Source organism: Rhinolophus sinicus, chromosome 16, assembly GCF_057876585.1.
Source record: "Rhinolophus sinicus isolate RSI-liver-muscle chromosome 16, RSI-T2T, whole genome shotgun sequence".
In the NCBI taxonomy this organism is placed as follows: Eukaryota; Metazoa; Chordata; class Mammalia; order Chiroptera; family Rhinolophidae; genus Rhinolophus; species Rhinolophus sinicus.
In genome coordinates, this window is record NC_142516.1 from 169,914,617 (window position 1) to 169,933,404 (window position 18,788).

Consider the following 18,788-nt stretch of genomic DNA (forward strand, 5'->3'; position numbering starts at 1 on the left):
ACATTTTACTTTTGTCAGAAGTGGTGCAGAACCTTGATGAGCATGTCGAAAACAGTGTAGACAGAAAAGCTCCCTGTGTAGATTAATTCAGCGCACAGCTGGGGCTGGGAAGGCAAGCCCATTCTAGAGTATGAAGAATGGCTGATCAGGGGTGGAGCTGCCCGCCTCCCTCTCCACAATGTACTAATCCTCAATTTGGCACTGCTTTAAAAGAAAAGAAAGCTAAATTGAGGCCAGCTGATTTCGTACTGAATCAGCCAGCTGGATGTAGAGCCAATTTCCGCAGCTTCCACGCTGTGGTAGCCAGGAAATATTTTAATTGAAAGAACTCTATGTTGACAAATACCGAAGACAGCCTATTTATAACTTTTAAACAATATTTATGGAATTCCCTGATTTAATAACATTTCCCTTTAAACTCAATTGCAAAATAGAAAAATTGTTAGGCTAGAGCCAAAACTAAATGATGTGGAAGGATAATAAGTAAAAGCAGAGAAAAGGAAAAGGAAATAGCTCTTAAATGTACACAAATCAGTAGGCACATGTAACTGAGGCCAGTAATATAAATACATTCAACAAAAACAGTTTCAAGTTATAATTACTAAAAATAATATAATTTAGGTGGTTTAATGTTACAACATCAGTGATACTATGTTGTTAAGCACACGGAATATTAAGAGGTAGATCTAAATTATGTACATTAGGTTTGGGGACTTTATTTTGCTAGCCAAACGAATAATTTGGGTTATTTAGTCCCCTTTTAAGATAAAACAACTTTTGCTTAACATGCCCCTAAAACACAAACAAAATCTAATTAAAAACTTTCTTCTTTAACATCAATACAGTGATTTGAAAGTGCCAACCTTGATTATAAGGATGATATCATATTATAAGCTTTAAAATACATGCCTTTGTTTCTTAAAAATGGTGGCAGTTTATTTACATTGTTCCACAACTGAAGCTATTTAGATTTGGCTGTTCTTTTTTTCATCCATACAGTTTTAATGTTTGAAGGCAGTGCATTGCCTTTAGAATGTATTTCTTCTTTGTATAAATCTACCTTATTCTTAAAAACCTCAACTTTTTACAAATATCAATGTGATGCACACGGTGATTTTGTTTTTCTTTTTTATAATCAAGAATGTTATTATCAAGTTACATAGCCAAAGAGGAGTGAGGAATTGAAAAGTAAAATGGCTTGGATCATGGTTGATTCCCTATTAAAAGGATAGCAAAGTCCAACGTTGCTGATTTATGCAGTTTCAAATCCCCGTGAATCACAAATGTGACCACACAGTGATACTAGATGTTGGGAAGATGCTATTACTAAATGTACTTGGTTGGGAAAGCTGCTGTTGTTTTTTCCATTACTGTTACTGATGATGGAGGCTTCTCAAGTGTGGCAGTGTGGTGGCTGTGGTGTGCTGTAAGGCAGCTCTCCCTAGTGGCCACTTTGCTGCAACCACGCTCAGCTCTGCCATAAGAGTGAAGCACATCCCCAGGAACTTGCTGAGAATAGCTTGATCTGTATAGATAAATAAATATCAAGATGTTACGTATAGTGTATATACATTTTAAGAACACTGGTATCTTGAATGATAAATTGATTTTGGAGTTCCCGGGATGTTGAAAAGCCAATGTTATATATGTCTCTCAAAACAGAGTATTTCTGAGCACCATCACCCTCCAAATTAGTTATTATTTTGGAAGTAAATAGTAAAATGTGATAAGAGGAATATTTTAGTTCATTCATGGGCGAGATTAGAGGAATATTTGAGTTCATGGAATCTGGTATAAAAACATTCACAAATAAAACCCAAATGCAAATTAAAAAAAAAAAAATGACAGAGAACTGTTGAGAGTTATTTAATCATAGAGGAATGTGCCTGCCACAGAATTTCATAAGTAATCATATTGGGGAGATAGATGCACCTCATTACTCACTTTCCATTTTTATGAAAGGTTCATCCACATGTGCAATGATGCATTTATAGGTTTACACCCTCTTTGGAAAAAGAAAAAAAAGCCATTTTGCATTTAAATTGCCCTTCCTATTCCTAAAGCAGCTCTAAGGAGAAGAGTGTGAGCCTTAGAATAACTATATATAATACATACAGAACAATATTAGGCATAGTTTGAAACACTCTATTTATGTTTTAATTTCTCATCATTAGTTTATTAGGTTGTTTATATTTGATTCTGTGAAGTTGTAGGGTAATAATTACAGGGAATACAATCTCTTCCACGGTACTTGAGGCAACATGATGGATAATGGTGTCATTTCTGGGGGTATAGTCAGCCTGCGAGAAGGCCAAATAGGCACAGAGTCGATGTCTATTGCTAGATCTTTGCCTCTTCTTATTTAAACAGTCAGAAGAAATAAAAAGACAAACAAGAAAGCAAAGAATTACTTCATGTGCAACCCTCAACACTCTTCTGTTTTCCTCTGTTTCTGGAATACCTCACCTTTGTTCTGAACAGGTGTATTTAAAGTAATTATCCGGCCGTCTTGCCATGTTGTTGTCAAGGGAAGTAGAAATAGTGTTATTATTATTTAGGGGGGTGGGAATCTTCGACAGCACCAAAGACTATCAAATGATGTTCAAATGGTAGGCCATATGTGCTTGTTGACTGGGGGACTGTCTAAATCTATGAATAAATTAACACTATGTGAGAAAAGGAGAAATTCTCTTTCCCAATCTGCCCCTGCATCTATGTAGGTTTTCCTGGTCTCAGCTTCAATTAAAAAAATAGATTAGAAGACGAGGAGTCAGCATGAAAAATGTCGCCTCTCTTTTAAAGTAATACAGGGAGCCTCAAATTAGCATATCATTAAAAAACTCCAGGAATCATAAAATTCATGCTGGAAAAATGCTCATTTAATTATTTCAAATCCCGGGCCAGCAAATTTCTGTTGAGAGAGAGAGAGAGAAAGAGAGAGAGAGAGGGAGGGAGGGAGGGAGGGAGGGATGGAGGGAGGGAGGGAGAGAGAGAGAGAGAGAAAGTTGGGAGGGGAGAGAGAAAGATTTTAGAAGAAGGTAACTGCAGGTCTCACTGGCCTGGAGTCGGTTAGCTGAAATCTAAACCCTCTGCAGAATTCTGAGGTTATAATTCACATATGGAGATACTGGAAAGAAAAACAGAGGAGTCATGTTATCAACTTAGAAAGACTGAGATGACTGGGGTGCTGGCACTCCTTAAAAGGGGAATTTTTTTTTTTTCTTTCTTCCTGTATCTAGTGTTAAAAAGCACACTTTGCAGAGTAACTGCATGAAACTAGCATGTGCTATATATATGAGTACATAAGCAGGAAAATATACCACACTCTACATAGGCACATTAGAATTATAGTTGTTACTGTCCTTGTAAGGAAGACTTCCCCGTTCTCTTTTCATGTTAATCTCTCATTTTTCAGAGGCCATATCAACATTAAAAGAGAAAAAGGAAAGAATCATGAGATGGTCCACGTGCTTTTGAAGGCTTTGACTCCTCACTTTCACTTATACATATTTAGATTATGGTTAAAAAGTTACTATTTTATCATTATATTAAATGTCAATCTTTTATATATTGGAATATGTTTAAATATTGTCAACGCATATTTCCTGATTTAATTTTTAATGATTTTTGAGTATGTGAAGTAATGCAACTGATCTTTATTTTATTTTCATTATACATGCAGATTAATTATTATTGAATGATTTTTTTATTGCTACAGTCAAAAAATTTATAATTATTAAATTGGCTGGATATTATGTTTTCAAGGTATATTCATATATTTGTCCAACTTTTAAAACATAGTTATTCAATTGTAAGTATAAAAAATATAGTATATATTCAAATCAACTACTTACATAACTATGATAATACTCTTCATAGTTCATATGTTTTTTAACCTGTCGTCCAAATGTTATTCAAGGTTATCATTTCATTAAATGATATAACTGCTTTCTTTAGAAGTGCTGGATTTGGTAGTGATTTCTGTATACCCATGTTATTATGATACAGAGAAATTACAGCATTGTTTTCCAGAAATGTATATTTTATTTCATATACAATACTATTTACGACAGTAGGCACATGATGATGTTTAATAATATTGGCATCATATGGATTCAATTATTTGTGCTAAGTATGGCAGGTGTAGAACTAAAGCCTTGTTCACCCACAGAAGAATAAGTCTTGTTCTCATAGAACACCTTCACCATAAACTATGTTGCTACATTTTTACTCCCATGAAAAATGTTTTGGTGTTTCCTAAATCAATTGTATTCTTTCTCAAAAAGTGGCTGGCAATATGTTGTTAGATAAGGTAGTGGATGCCAATAATGGCAAATGCTGATACATATTTCTAAATATAGATGATTGCAGAATAATTAATAAAAATACATTTGGCCAATGTTTTAAGCAAGTATTGTTTTAAATATAAATGTAAAATTGCATTTGACATTATCCAGAGATAATACAGTGTTTGTACTTCATGTTTTTAAAAAAATATCTTGAAGTCTTTTGGTATCATTGCAAATCATTTGTTTCAATGAAAAGAAAAATAAAATTTAAATAGATCTTTACACTATAGAATTATTAAATGAGTAAACTTTGTTTTGACTATTAGTGTCACTGGCCCTTTAAAGGCCAATGACACATAATCAGCCATTCCTTGACCATTCAAATAGAAACCTAAGGACGTTTTCAGTTCAATAGTTGCATTGCAATGTGAAATGAGGTGTATCAACAGAAATAACCCTTTTCATTTTACCTAATCCTAGGAAATAAAAGCTTTAGCTAATAATAACCCATCCTTATATTAGAAATGTAATTCTAGTAACGGAAAAATCTGAAATAGCTGACCACATACTATTCATCATGGAATGTCAAACAGCTATCAGTTCAAAATCGAATTGAGGTGCCAAACAAGTAGATACAAAAGTTGTTTATTTTCAGGTTCTCTTCCTATGAAAAGAAAACAACAGTGAAGAACTCCCCAATCTACTTCCTTTAACATTTTAGCATTGGTGTTGGAGTCTGAAATACCAAGCATTCAAAATGATACTTGATTTCTTCCATTTATCATTTAAAAATATTTTATCTGACACATATATACAAAACTAGGGAGACCAAGCTGTATTAAAAGGAGCTTCAGTACACAAACATAAAAATGATGTGTTAAAAATTATGAGCTAATTTTGAGCAAGATGGTAACTGCTATATAACCTCAGGAAACAAATTCGCTCAGGAAAAAAAATAAAAGTATCTTTCACCTCATTCACACAAGACTCATATGTTAGCCCACTGAATCAACTATTTACTTGACTTTTTTTATATTTAAGATGACTTTAATAGTCTATAAGGTGATATGTATTTTAGCAATGATATCGATCATTGGAATATATATATATATATATATATATATATATATATATATATATATGCATATTAATTGATTAGTTAATTATGCTTTTTGAAAATAGTAAACATGTTGACCTTATACCCATTCAATCTCTAAAACACAGTAAGTTAATAAAATGTGTAGGAATAAGAAAAGTGTGTGATACAAGATTTATCAAGGATTTTCACTTTAAAATTAATTTTATAGATTAAAATTTTATACGCATAACACCAATCCAAGTAAATTTCAAGAAGGTGAAAAATTAAGATATCACCTGCATTTCAGTTGTTTTCCCACAATTTGTGTTTTTTCTCAATAAATCCCCTCCAACCAATGGGTTAGCTTTTGCATTAGTACTATTGCTTTTTTAAAAATAGTTTTAACATTTATGAATACTTCTTGAAATAATATAGTTTTTCCTGTTTTTAGAACTTGTAAAAATGGCATCACACTGTATTGATATTTTGTGTCTTGCTTTCCCCTTTCAAAATTACATTTGTAAGGTCAACACTGTTGGGTGTAGCTATAGTTCATTCATTTGCATTGCTGTGTATTTCTCTTTATACAACAATTTATTTATCTATTCTGCTATTGTTGGTTATTTAGGTTGTTTCCAGTTTCAAGCAATTGTGAACAATTCTTCTTTGAATATTCTTATGCATATATTCTGGTTCATATAAGATGTATTTATTATAGTTATATATTTGATAGTGCAGTTAATTAGTGGGTTAGAGCATACACATTTCTTCAATATTAGGAAATAATACACATGGATTTTTACGTGTTTATAACAATTTACTTTCTCACTAGCAGTGAGTTCCTGAGGTTAATAAAAGGTTTATCAAATGCACAAATCTGTGTAACCCAAACCTCTTTCAGGTATAAACTCTCATCATTACCCTAGAAAGTTCCCTCATGTCTCTTCCCATGTAATATTTACCTCCATCTCCACAGAGGCATCAATGGCTATAATTTACTTCACCACAGATTGGTTTTGCCTGCTCTAGAAATTTGTATAAGAGGAATCCTATGGTGTATATTGTTTTAGGTCAAGTTTTTTTACTTTTTTATTTGTCATATTGATTTGAAGATTTATCCATGTTATTATGTGTAGTGGAAGTGTGGTTATTTTTATTCCTGGGCAGTATTCCATTATGGGAATATACAGATATTTATATTTGGCTATCCATTCTCTTCATGAGTGGCTCTTTTCAGTTTTGGGGCATTATGAGTAAAGTTGCCTGAACATTGTTTGTCAAGTATAATTTTTTGTGTTTCTTTGTCTTTATTTTACATGTACTGCATTACATTTTCTTAGACAGAAATCTCAGACTGGAATTGTTGGGCCACAGGGGAACGCATATCTATTTACTTATTTTTTAATTTCCAGTTCAGTTCAGTGCTAGTTACTCTACTTCTGTTAGCAAAGTATGAAAGTTTGTATTTCTCCATGTTCTTGTCAACATTTGGTATTGTCAGTGTTTTAATTTGAGCCATTCTGATTGCTATGTTGTGGTAAGTCATTGTGGTGTGACTTTGCAATCCTCGTCTACGGCCATACCACCCTGAACGCGCTCGATCTCGTCTGATCTCGGAAGCTAAGCACAGTCGGGCCTGGTTAGTACTTGAATGGGAGACTGCAATCCCTTCAGTAATCATTGGATCATTTCTTCATGCAATTATTGGCCATCATACATTTTATTTTCTACAGTGTCTAAGTGTTTTACTTGTTTTTTTTTTTTTTTTTTTTTTTTTTTTTTTTAATGGAGTTGTCTGTCTTTTTTATTAATAAGTTATAGAAGTTCTTTATATATCCAAGATAGAAACTCTTTGTCAGATATATATGTGGGGAAAAAGATTTTTTTTTTTTCCAGACTGTTACTTTGGTTTTGATTTTCTGAATGATATTTTGGTGAGCAGAAGATTTTAATATGTTTTGACACTTTTTTTTTAATTGAGGTGTATTTCTCATAACATAAAATTATCCATTTAAAAGTGTATAATTCATTGACATTTAGTACCTTCACAAGTTGTGCAGCTACTGCCTCTATCTGGTTCCAAAACATTTCCATCACTCCAAATGAAAACCTCATGCCCATTAGGCAGTAACTTCCTATTTCCTCCCTCTTTCCAGCCCCTGGCAATGACTGATATGCTTGTCTTTATGGATTTATCTATTCTGGATATTTAATGTAAATAGGAAAATGCAATATGTGTTCCTTTGTGTCTGGCATCTTTCATTTAGCATATTGTTTTTGAGTTTTACTCATGTTGTTGCATATATGAGTACTTTATTTTTTTTTTTATGACTACTAATTCCATTGTATATCTATACCATGTTTTCTTTATCCCTGGATCTGATGATGGATGCTTGTTTTTGTTTTCCTATTTTTTGTCCATTGTGAATAGAACTTTTAATTTTTATAAAATCTAATTTATATTTTTTCTTTAACAATTATTATAATGATAATGATTATTATCATAATGATTATTATGTTCTATTTTATTTCTAAAAATCCTGGAGTACCCTAAGTAAATAAATATGTTATTGTTTTCTTTAAATACTTTATTGTTTTAGCTTTTAAATCTAGGTCTAGAACACATCTCAAATAAATTTTTGTATTTTGTGTGAAATAAGGATCAAAGCTCTCCATTGGCCCTTCCCTCTACCCCTTCCACTCTCTCCTGTTGCCATTCTTTCCCCTTCGCATCTTCCCTCCTCCACCCTTTTCCCCACTCATCTCCCTCCTCCATCTCCTCCTCTTGTTCTTCACCTTCTCCTCCTGCTCTTTCTCCTTGTCTTTCTTCTCCTTGTCCTTTTTCTTCCCTATATAAACATACAGGTGATTCAGACCCACTTTTAGAAAACCAAAAACAACAAAAGAACAAGACAAACAAATGAGAAACAGAAACTCATAGACACAGACAATAGTTTAGTGGTTACCAGAGGGTAATGGGGGCGGGGGGTGGGGGGTGGGAGATGAGGGTAAGAGGGATCAAATATATGGTGATGGAAGGAGAACTGACTCTGGGTGATGAACACACAATGGGATTTATAGATGATGTAATACAGAATTGTACACCTGAAATCTATGTAATTTTACTAACAATTGTCACCCCAATAAATTTAATAAAATAAAAAAAAAAAAAAAAAAAAAAGAAAAGACTTTTCTTTCCCATTTGGTTTCTTTAGTTCCTTCATCAACAATCAAGTACAATCCTATTTCTGGGCTCTTAATTTCATTCCAATAATCTGGAAAAATTTTATGCCAATGTTATACTGTCTTGATTAGCATAGTGTCTTACTAAGGCAGGCAGTATAATATTCCAAATTTATTATGTTATTAAAGATTATCTAGTCTATGTCCTTGGACATAAAATTTCTGTTTTCTATTCTATGTCCTTGAACAAATTTCTATGTAAATTTCAGAATCAGCTAGTTAATTTCTCCAAAAATGTGCTCCGATTATGATCGAGGTAAACTTGAATTTATATCAAATTGTGGAGAATGTATTTCTTAACCATATAAAGCCTTCTAATTTATGAATGTGTCATATAGCTACATTTATTCAGTTTCCTTTAAGTTTTATCAACAAAATATTTAATGTAGAACTCTCACATCATTGTGTGTGTGTGTGTGTGTGTGTGGTGTGTCTGTCTGTGTCTGTGAAGAGCAGGGGTTTTTAGGAGTCTGAAGGAGATTTAATGAGCTGGGCCATGAATAGAAAAGATGACACTAATATCATTTTTAAGCCAAATGCAAGAAGAAAACTCCCATTTAAGAAGCATAGAAGGAAGCTAGTTTTATCTCTACTAAGAGACAGGAGTGTTCAGAGAAGAGTTTTAGACTATAAGAGTATGAAGTATACGGATCCAGAGTTCAGAGTAGAGTGCAAGATGGAGGCAAATGTGGAGAGATTGGGTCCAAGGAACAGATGTGCAAAGTACTATAGGGTGAAGGATTAGGAGTTAATTATGATAGGAGAACTTTGTTCTGGCAATGAGTAGTTTAAGTATGTGTGTGAAGTCCAATATTGGGACTTGGTAGAGATAATGTCTTAGAACTTCATTGTCTACGTGTTTGAAGTGTTTTAGTCTTTGTTCTATTTTGTTTTGTTTTTGTGTGGTCAAGAGTTCCTCACTAGTAGTGTATGTGTGAGGGAAAGGGTGATTGAGGATGATAAACATTGATCATAATTATAAGGAATTTAGGTATCGACAACTTGCTGTAACAGATCCAACCTTCATTCTATAGGTTGGTTTTTTATGTGACTATTCGGGCTGGCTGGTGATTGATGCTCTGGCTTTCTCTATACAAGTAGATGCAGTTTTAGATTGGAAAAAGGTTGGAGGCTTATTTGGGCCATGAAGGTGCTAACTCATGGGGAAAATGTTTTCCTTTCCAGAGGGTGAAATATTGTAATGAAATAGTATAAATATACCACTTGAACTCGCCCTCATCTCCAAGAGAATGCTGCAAAAACATTTTTAACTGTTCTTCAATACTTTGATTTATTTTTAATGCAGAGAAATGTACATGAGTGCATACTATCTTCAAGTTATAAAAAGAAAGGAATACGATTTAGAATTATTTTCCTAAGACAGAAACAGAAATAAATGGCATAATCTACTATTTAAATCCAAAATCTCACCAAGAATGTGCTTTCTTCTCCAGCAGTTCTTCAGTAGCACCTATCAGTTTGACAGTGAAAGGACACTCTTAATCCTTTATAATAGCCTGGGGAATGACATTTGCGTGGAATGTCAAGTTCTGGGAACTTGCTGTTAATTACTATGCTTTCCAATATATTTTTTTTAATTTAATATGAATTAGTCGATTTGTGTCAGAATCTTCCTTCTTTACAGGATACAATATCATTTCGAACTTATCCCATGTTCTAGCCCCCATCAAATTTCAAAATGACCTTTTGCTGCACTGGCAGATCTAAGATTCTATCAATTATGAATTGCAATGTATTATCAATCATAACGTTACTCATCAGGCTGCTTTTCTGCTCTGATCAAATATATCCTCAGAAGTTAAAATCCTATATTTGAAAATATGATATGAAGGATTTTATTCTCCTGTCAATGAATACACATAAATTTTTATTTCTGCTACTATTAATGGGTAATTTGCATGTATGTGTCAAGCATAGAATAAATCTAATAAAGAATATTAGTTAAAAATTTATGATTAAAATTTTTAAAGAGGACTAAAAGGTGAAATGTTCTAGCAGAGTTTTAATATATAAATTAATAAAAGTAATCCTACCTAAAGATATTTACAGTTTAGAGAAAGGCAGTTTTAAATTTTATAACTATTCCAGTTAGAGTCAATATGGTGCTTAGTGTCTTCCAGTATCTCAAAATTGAATTGAATCACTATACATATATATATATATATATATATATATATATATATATATATATTCATTTACTTAGAGACTGAAGACTTGTTTTGCAAACAAAAGTAATCAGTTCATCAACATGAATGGTCACACAAATATTGGGTTGGAAGTACACTTTATTATAAACAAATGTACCGTAAGTCAAAGTAAATGTTACATATTTGTATTTATTTTGTTATTTGCACTGCATTTTCCCTCTAATATAATGCCCCTCAAAGTTTGATCTGTATCAGAATATTCTGTGAACTTGATAGTAGACAGAGGAAAGACAATTCTCCCCATCCCAGTTCTGCATGTGTCACCTAGTGATTCACACAGATTTTAAGAACTGCTCTAAAAAACTTCCATTTGATATCACTTCTGATTTCATTAAAAGAAACATCATTTCCATTTTCTTCCTATTTCCCAGCTGTTTTCTAATCAATTGTGCATTCTATAGTCAGTGTTACAATAGAATTTAGAGTATGGTGGGGGCTAGGGGCAAGGAAACATCACAATTACTCTTTACCATGTTTTTGTATATTCTACAGGGGTTAGGCTTCAAGTTTTGGTGATGAAAATATTACCTGAAGTCCATCCTGTACACTTTCTGTTGTTCAGTGCCTTTTTCCAGTGACAAACTGCATGCCTATTTTCGTTATTAAAGAGTTATAAAGTAGGTGAATGTGGTAAAAAAAAAAAAAATGTTATCGCTGTTTGAATTATGTAAATAGATATTTAAGGCCTCATTTAGATTTCAAGCAAAAGGTTTCTTACCTGATTTCTCATTTTCTATCTTTTGCTAGCATCTCACCAAGAAAGAAAGTGGTTTTCCATGTTGACTGCCTTTAGAGAATAAACTGTTCTGACTGTCATGAGTGCTCAAGTTTTAGATAGGATAAAATTCTTCCTCAGTATCTTCAAATGCTTAGAAAGACGTTATGTTTGAAGTGCACAGTTTTAGTAGTCCTAAATTTATTCCTCAGCTGCCCTGGTTTTCCCAACTTGCCCACCATCAAATACAGAGCTCCTTTCTAGCAGTTAGATATTTTATACCTATCCTCACCCTCAGAGCAAACCCAGCCTTTGAGCTGCAGCTCTGATATCCATGCATCAGTCATGTTTTTCCTGGTAGTCTTATGGGATGTACAGCTATTCCTGAAGTCAATTTACACTGTATTTTTCAGAACTGTGTGTATTTCATATTTTACTGGGTAATACTGTCTTTCTGGAAACCCTTGGTCTCCTTGTTGCAATCTCAACACAACAATGAGTAAACAACTAGGAATCTCATTCAAATGTAAAGTGAATATATAGATAGATAGATAGATAGATAGATAGATAGATAGATAGATAGATAGATAGACAGATTATTCTCAGATTAAGAAATCTATGTAACAGACTCGGGCTCTTTGCTGATCTAGATGACTGCTCTTCCCTCAACAAAATTATGTCAGTGTTCTGAGACTGAAGCCTGGAGAAGAGGTACATGTGCACCACTTGCTGATACGCATGCTAGTCCTACAGAACTGGCAAAAGACACTAACTTGTGACATGTAAATGGCATGGGCAGAGCAGGGAGGGAGTGGTTGTTTTCATGTATATTTGAAAGGGCACTCTGTGTAGTTCTCTCTGATAACCCGCTCAAAGTTTAATCTCCAGTTATGAATATGCTATTGCCTCTAACTCTGTGATAGGTGTTGACTGCATGATGCCAACTAAGGATTTCTTTTCGCCAGCATTTTCCTCCTCTAATGCTGCCACCAGTGGCAGCATATGAAATATGGAAGGTTTTTTTTGTGACTGGCAAATCAGGGCATGATAAGACAGTGTTTTATATACCCTCTTGAATGTGGTAGCATAAGAGGTGTCCAAAAGTTGGATAAATGTGAGAGAGAATATTATTTGAGGGGCACCAAGCCAGCAGAGCTAAGAATATTGGGAGAATGTGAAGTTGAAGCACTTGAACCTAAAGGACAGAACCAGGATAGAAATAGGGAAAGAGGTACCCACAAACGGCAAGGGAAGAATGAGGACGCAGTTGAGGAAAAATGTGCTTCATGGCTTATTCTGTGGGCCAAAGGGGATATTGGAGCAACAGTTTACTTCCTCTCCCATGGAAGCAGACCTATAGTCCAAAACGTCCCTCTAAGTTAGACATTCTATTTTGTCCTCTTCCAAATTTTTTTGTCATTACTGGTGACTTCAGGTTCTCCTTGTCTACTAAACCCTTCACCTTGCAGATATTTCAGGTTGATTCTCAGAGCAATTAGCTCATTGTTTTAGTTCTGTTTTTCTTCTCTTTGTAAAACTCTGATAGGATGCACTCACAATATTAGTGATGAAAATCAGTGTCCTCCCCTTATGCCTTTCAGTCAACATCAAACCCACAGCTCAGCATTCAGCACACAAAGGGCATCCTATACCCATTTTGCCCTCTTCTTTTTTCCCCTGAATAACTTCTCTGATCAAATGTTTGCTATTTTCCTCCTCATCTTTCCTCTTTTTCCTCTTGAGTAAATCATTTTTTACTCTGCACATCTTTCAGATGTTCTTTATTTTTTATTTTTATTGTTTAGTTCTTTACTGCCATAGAGCTCAGTCTTACATTTCTAAAGTCCAAGGTTGAATCATCTGAGACTGATGAAGCATCAAAGATATAACACAGCACACTTCCATGGACTTGCCTTTGCCATCTATTGTTTTTACTGCTTTTTATTCTTTTAATCATGAGTATATTAATATCCCCATTTCTATTGCTCACAGAACAGAAGACAGCATCACCCATTTAATTTAACTTTTTGGCTAATGATTTTATATTAAAAGTTTATTTGCTTTACATGTTCATTTCAGAAAAATAAATCTTTTCAAGTGCCAAGCAAAAGAAAAAAGTCTAACCCAAACACAAGTAACAGAGAAGAATTTGGTTGTTCGGTTCAGTATAGTTTAGCAGCATGCTAGTTTTGGAAAGTTTTTAAAAAGATTATTCTATCAAAGCTTTTCTTCTACAGAAGAGTAAAAGTAAGCTAAGATAATGTAAATTATATGACTAATGTGGACTAGTATGAGAAACTGTTTCTGCTGGTTTTAAGCTCACTGTTTTAGAAAATTAACAACACAGAATATGAGATATACAATTTAATATTAAATTATAATTTAAACTAAGTTATTTTGTATAAATAAATTTTATGAACAAATTTCACATATTGGGGGAAATGTATGTAAGCATTATAAGCAATGGAATGCTTTTGTTTCAAAAATGATTTCAGGCAATGTTAATTGAAAATTAATTTAATCGAGCTTAGGTAGGAATATTGTCACAAGACCCAAGACTGACTAAAAAATAAATAATGATGAATGGCTATTTTTTGAGCTGAGATGCTAGATATCTAGTAGAGAGAAGCAAGAATCAATGTAAGATAGGTTTTATTTAATATCTTCATTATGCTTGAAATTTGTAGGAACAAAAATGACAAAATATTTTCAAAAATTGATTCATGAGAAAAAGATTAAAATCACAGTATTTATAGCTTTGCTAAAAATGACTTGTGGGTAATGATAAATATTTATGCTGATGGAGATTAGTTATTCAAGGAGATAAATATAGATAAAAATAAGCTAATTTGTTTTCCAATTGTTTTTGGTGTGCTAGAACATAATGTATCTTATGTACATTTAGCTCCAAATTGTAGAGAACACCACTACTTTAAATTGGAGATTGTAATAAAACTAAGCATTTATCGAGTTCTGTCTATGTGCTAGGTATTGTTCTCAAGTGCCTTACATTTGTTAACTCAGTCCTCATGATAATTCTCAAACAGGTACTATCGTCTGCAATTACAAAGGACATCAAGGCACAGTAGAGTAATTTACAGTAATAGTAATATGACTTTTCAAAGGTGTTACACCTTGGACAAGATATAGGGCTTAAAATAAGGCAAGTCTACTCCAGCATGGGGATGGATAATTAATCTTGTCGCAGATTAGATTTCAAAATAACTATAAAGTACCTGCAGGGATTATTTGGTGCCAGCTGTGGACGATTTTATACGTTCCATTTATATAATATTTATTGTGCACGTGCTACATTTAAGAAATTGACAAGAACAACATAGACCCGATAGGAAAATAGTTCAACTTGTATATTTCCTTCTCTTTCATTTTCTTTTCCCTCCAGTCTAATGCATTTGACTATTGACCCATTATTGAATTCATGATCTTATTAAACTTCCCTATAGCAAAATCTGGTTTTAAATATTTGCAATGTTTTATCTGATATATGAAGTCACGCAAAGGGAGAAATAACAAATAATAAATAGCACTATTATTTTAATAGCCCATACTCACTTTTCTCAAAGAAATAACCTCTGAGCACAATAACATTTGCAGTGGAGAAATGTTTTTGAGTCAGGTTTTTTCTAAACTGATATATGCTTATAACGTTAATAGAAGAAAATATATGACTTTCATAAGTCCTTTTTACTTGGGGCAGGTCTAGGTTTGCTTAAACAACTCAGGCATAGACTCAACTGGGTCCCTTTCTAAACCAACTTGGTTATTTGATTTGATGAAGTTATGCACCCCATAGTCTAGGAGAATGAAGCGGTGAAATTTTTATAGAATATTATTTTTAATTGAATGTGCCCTTTTAAAAGAGTATTTTAATTGAGATTTAATACGTCTATAAAAGATAAATCTAGCTGCCATGTAATAAACAGTAATTAATTAGTTAATATCAATTAAATACTAAAATATTAATTTACATTTAATGTCTAACTACTGTAGTTTGCTATAGCTATCTTATTAAATGCTAATTAAATTCCTAAATATTCTTACAAATTTAATGCAATTAATAACAAGAATGAAAGTACATATTTACTGTATCTGCACTTCTGAGTTCATTACATGGCAACAAGATTTATCTCTTTTACAGTAATTAAATATACTAAGCAAACCTCAGTAACTTTTCCTAACACATACCATAACTGTTTTATTAATTTCAAATTAAATGCTCATTTAAGGTTTTTAATCTACAGCTGCCCCAAAGAATTTTCTACAGGCAGAGCAAAGGTTATTACATGTTTAATTAAACTTTAGTTTTTAAACTGTGGGCTGCAGCTTCTTAAATGACCTTTGATTTCTCACTGTATTCAATATTAACTTTTTGATAATATTTATTAATATTTTTATAGACATCATGTTGCTTCCTCTGTCCTATCTTTGTACCTTTGTTCTCCATCCACGAAGGTTATAACTACTTTTTTCCTCTGTTTAATTCAGGCCAGCAAAGTTTATTTCTTTTTTTCGCGTCATTAAAAAGCAGAAGTTTTACTAGTAGTATCCTCTTCAAGTATATTTTCTTTCCATTAATTACCACTTCATTGTTAGAGAAGCATTCTCATCAGGAAAAAATTTAAATAATAATAATAATAATAATAATAATAAATAAATGAAAGGAAGGAAGAAAGGAAGGGGGAGAGAGAGAGAGAGAGAGAGAGAGAGAGAAAGAAAGGGAAAGGGAAGGGAAGGGAAGGGAAGGGAAGGGAAGGGAAGGAAGGAAGGAAGGAAGGAAGGAAGGAAGGAAGGAAAGGGTCCTGTGACATTCGTAAGCAAAGGTGAATCCAGTTGGGAAGGCTGCAAAAGCTATAAGGCTCTGCCAAGGTTCCAGCCTCGGGATGATTTTTGAAAGACTAAGAGAAAATACAGTCCTTGCATGTATCAAATGATTTAGAATCTTCAGTCCTTCCAGATATGATGGGGGATGTCATAAAGACAGGAGGCTGCTGAGCAGCAAGGAAAGCACATTAGCTATTAACCTTCCCCCAGCCGATCAACTTTATTTTGCAATCTTCCCGCAGAACCATTAGAATACCCTGAAGAAATAACTTTCCAATTAAAAAGGATCTCAGAGAACAAAGCCATTTTATCTCTGACTCCTGGTGTTCTTTATTCCAATAATTTAAATTGGAATTGATTTTTCAATTTAGCCGTTGACTTGCTATGGACACACAGCTGAAAAGGCCGAATGGAATTGCATGGCTGAAATATTTGTCTTTGTGATGCACTTCTCATAAATTCACAGGAGCCCTCCTCTTCCCTCCCTTCCCCCCTCCCTCTTTTTTTTAATGCATTTTCTTTTGCTGCCTTTGCTTTAGACAACAGCTTTTTAGCACAGCATGTGCAAACTGAGAAAACACGTCCACCCTGACCTCGGGGGGCCTCATCCTCTATTCCTCATAGATCTATCTAATTGTTACATCTCCTGGAAAATAAATAAATCCAATCCATCCAAAATGATAAGGTCTCTTGAAGCCCAAATATTTGTTCCTAATTTATATTGGATATTTCATTTCTTGAAAGAGGAAAATACCTTTTCCAGTATAGTTTACCTCAAGAATATGTTGAAATGGAGATTGAACTCTTCTATAATTGCTTTAATTATCAGTAGCTAAAAATAATGGATTTTCAATTAACACTTGATAATTTTGAATTAAATACTCCAAATATTAAATTGTTCTTTATTACACTTTTATATTTTATCATAAAAGCACTAGAAACATTCATTACTAAGACACTTTATTAGCAGTCAAAGTTTTCTTGTCTATTCATATTTTTGATAATATTCTTTCTGTGACCTTATTGAAATGCCATAGTCTTTGTCATCGTCTCCTTCCTGTTTCCTCACCCTGTCACTCCAGCAGGTGTCTCTACTTTCCTTTGTTTGATATGTTCAAGTCCTGTTCTGAGATCAGTACTGATGTGAATAGCAGGTATGGAAGGAAATCCTGAGCTCAAAACATTGTTTAATTTTTACCAAACACCATATTGCTTATTACTCACACTCCTTGTGTTTTTTTGCTATGCATTGTTTTTTACATAGTTGTCTGAATGCATGATCTCAGACCTGTCCTTGAATATTTTTTTTTATTTACAATGTCAAGAGCAAAGAGAACATGGAACCTGCTAGAATGTAAATGCCATGACAGCATGATCCTTATAGGTATTTATTACCCTCCACTCTATTCCACACAGCAAAACAGTGCTTGGCACTGATTTGGTACTCAAAATCTACTGAATGTATTAATTATACTGTGGTTCCTATTTGACTTTTATTTCCTACAACCTGCTATAAATTAATGCAGAGAGAGAAAATATGTATTGTAAGTGTAATAAATATATTTTCCAAAGCAGTATGATAAGTGTTTGGCATTGGTTCCTCACCTCTGGGTCCTGCATGGTTTACACCACTTTTAAATTCACCATGGTTACAATAACAACGCATGCAACATTGATCACATGGTTACGAGGGGCATGAGTTTCTTGCCAACCAATATCAGAATACAGAAGAAATGTTTTCACAAACATTTATTCTTTTAACAAATTGATCGTGTCCTTTATGTATTTGGCACTGCTTTCAGCCCTTATGGTACACTGACACACAAAACAGAAACGCCTCTCTTTGTGAAGTTCACAATTTAATGAGAGGAAACACACACAGAACAAGCATACTTTAAAAAGTACTACAGTAGGTTAAATAGTTACAGGAGATGAAAGATGATGAGTAGGTTAAAATTGACTAGAACAGACTAAGGGCATTCCAGAGCAAGCAGGGGCGGGGTGGGGTGGCTGCACTCACTTTAAAGGATGCTGGTCAGAAAAGGCTTTTTGGGAAGATATTTGAGCAAAGCCTTGGAGAAGATGAGGGAGGGAGCCATGTAGATAATCTGGGGTAAGAACCTTCCAGGAAGAAGGAACACAGTGCCAAGGGCTCTGACCAAGGAGTGTTCTTGGAAGACTTGGCAGCAAGAAGCCAGTGTGGCTGGAGAAAAATGAATGAGGCTGGGAGGAGTTTAAGTCAGAGAAACTGACACCAAATCCTGGAAGACCTTGTAAAGCAACTGCAGGGACTTTGGCTTTTATCCTGGGAGAGAATCAGAGAGCCACTGCCAGCTGCTACTGTTCTGGCCCTACTTTGAATAAATGAAGTGATCTCTGCAGTAACACCTGGT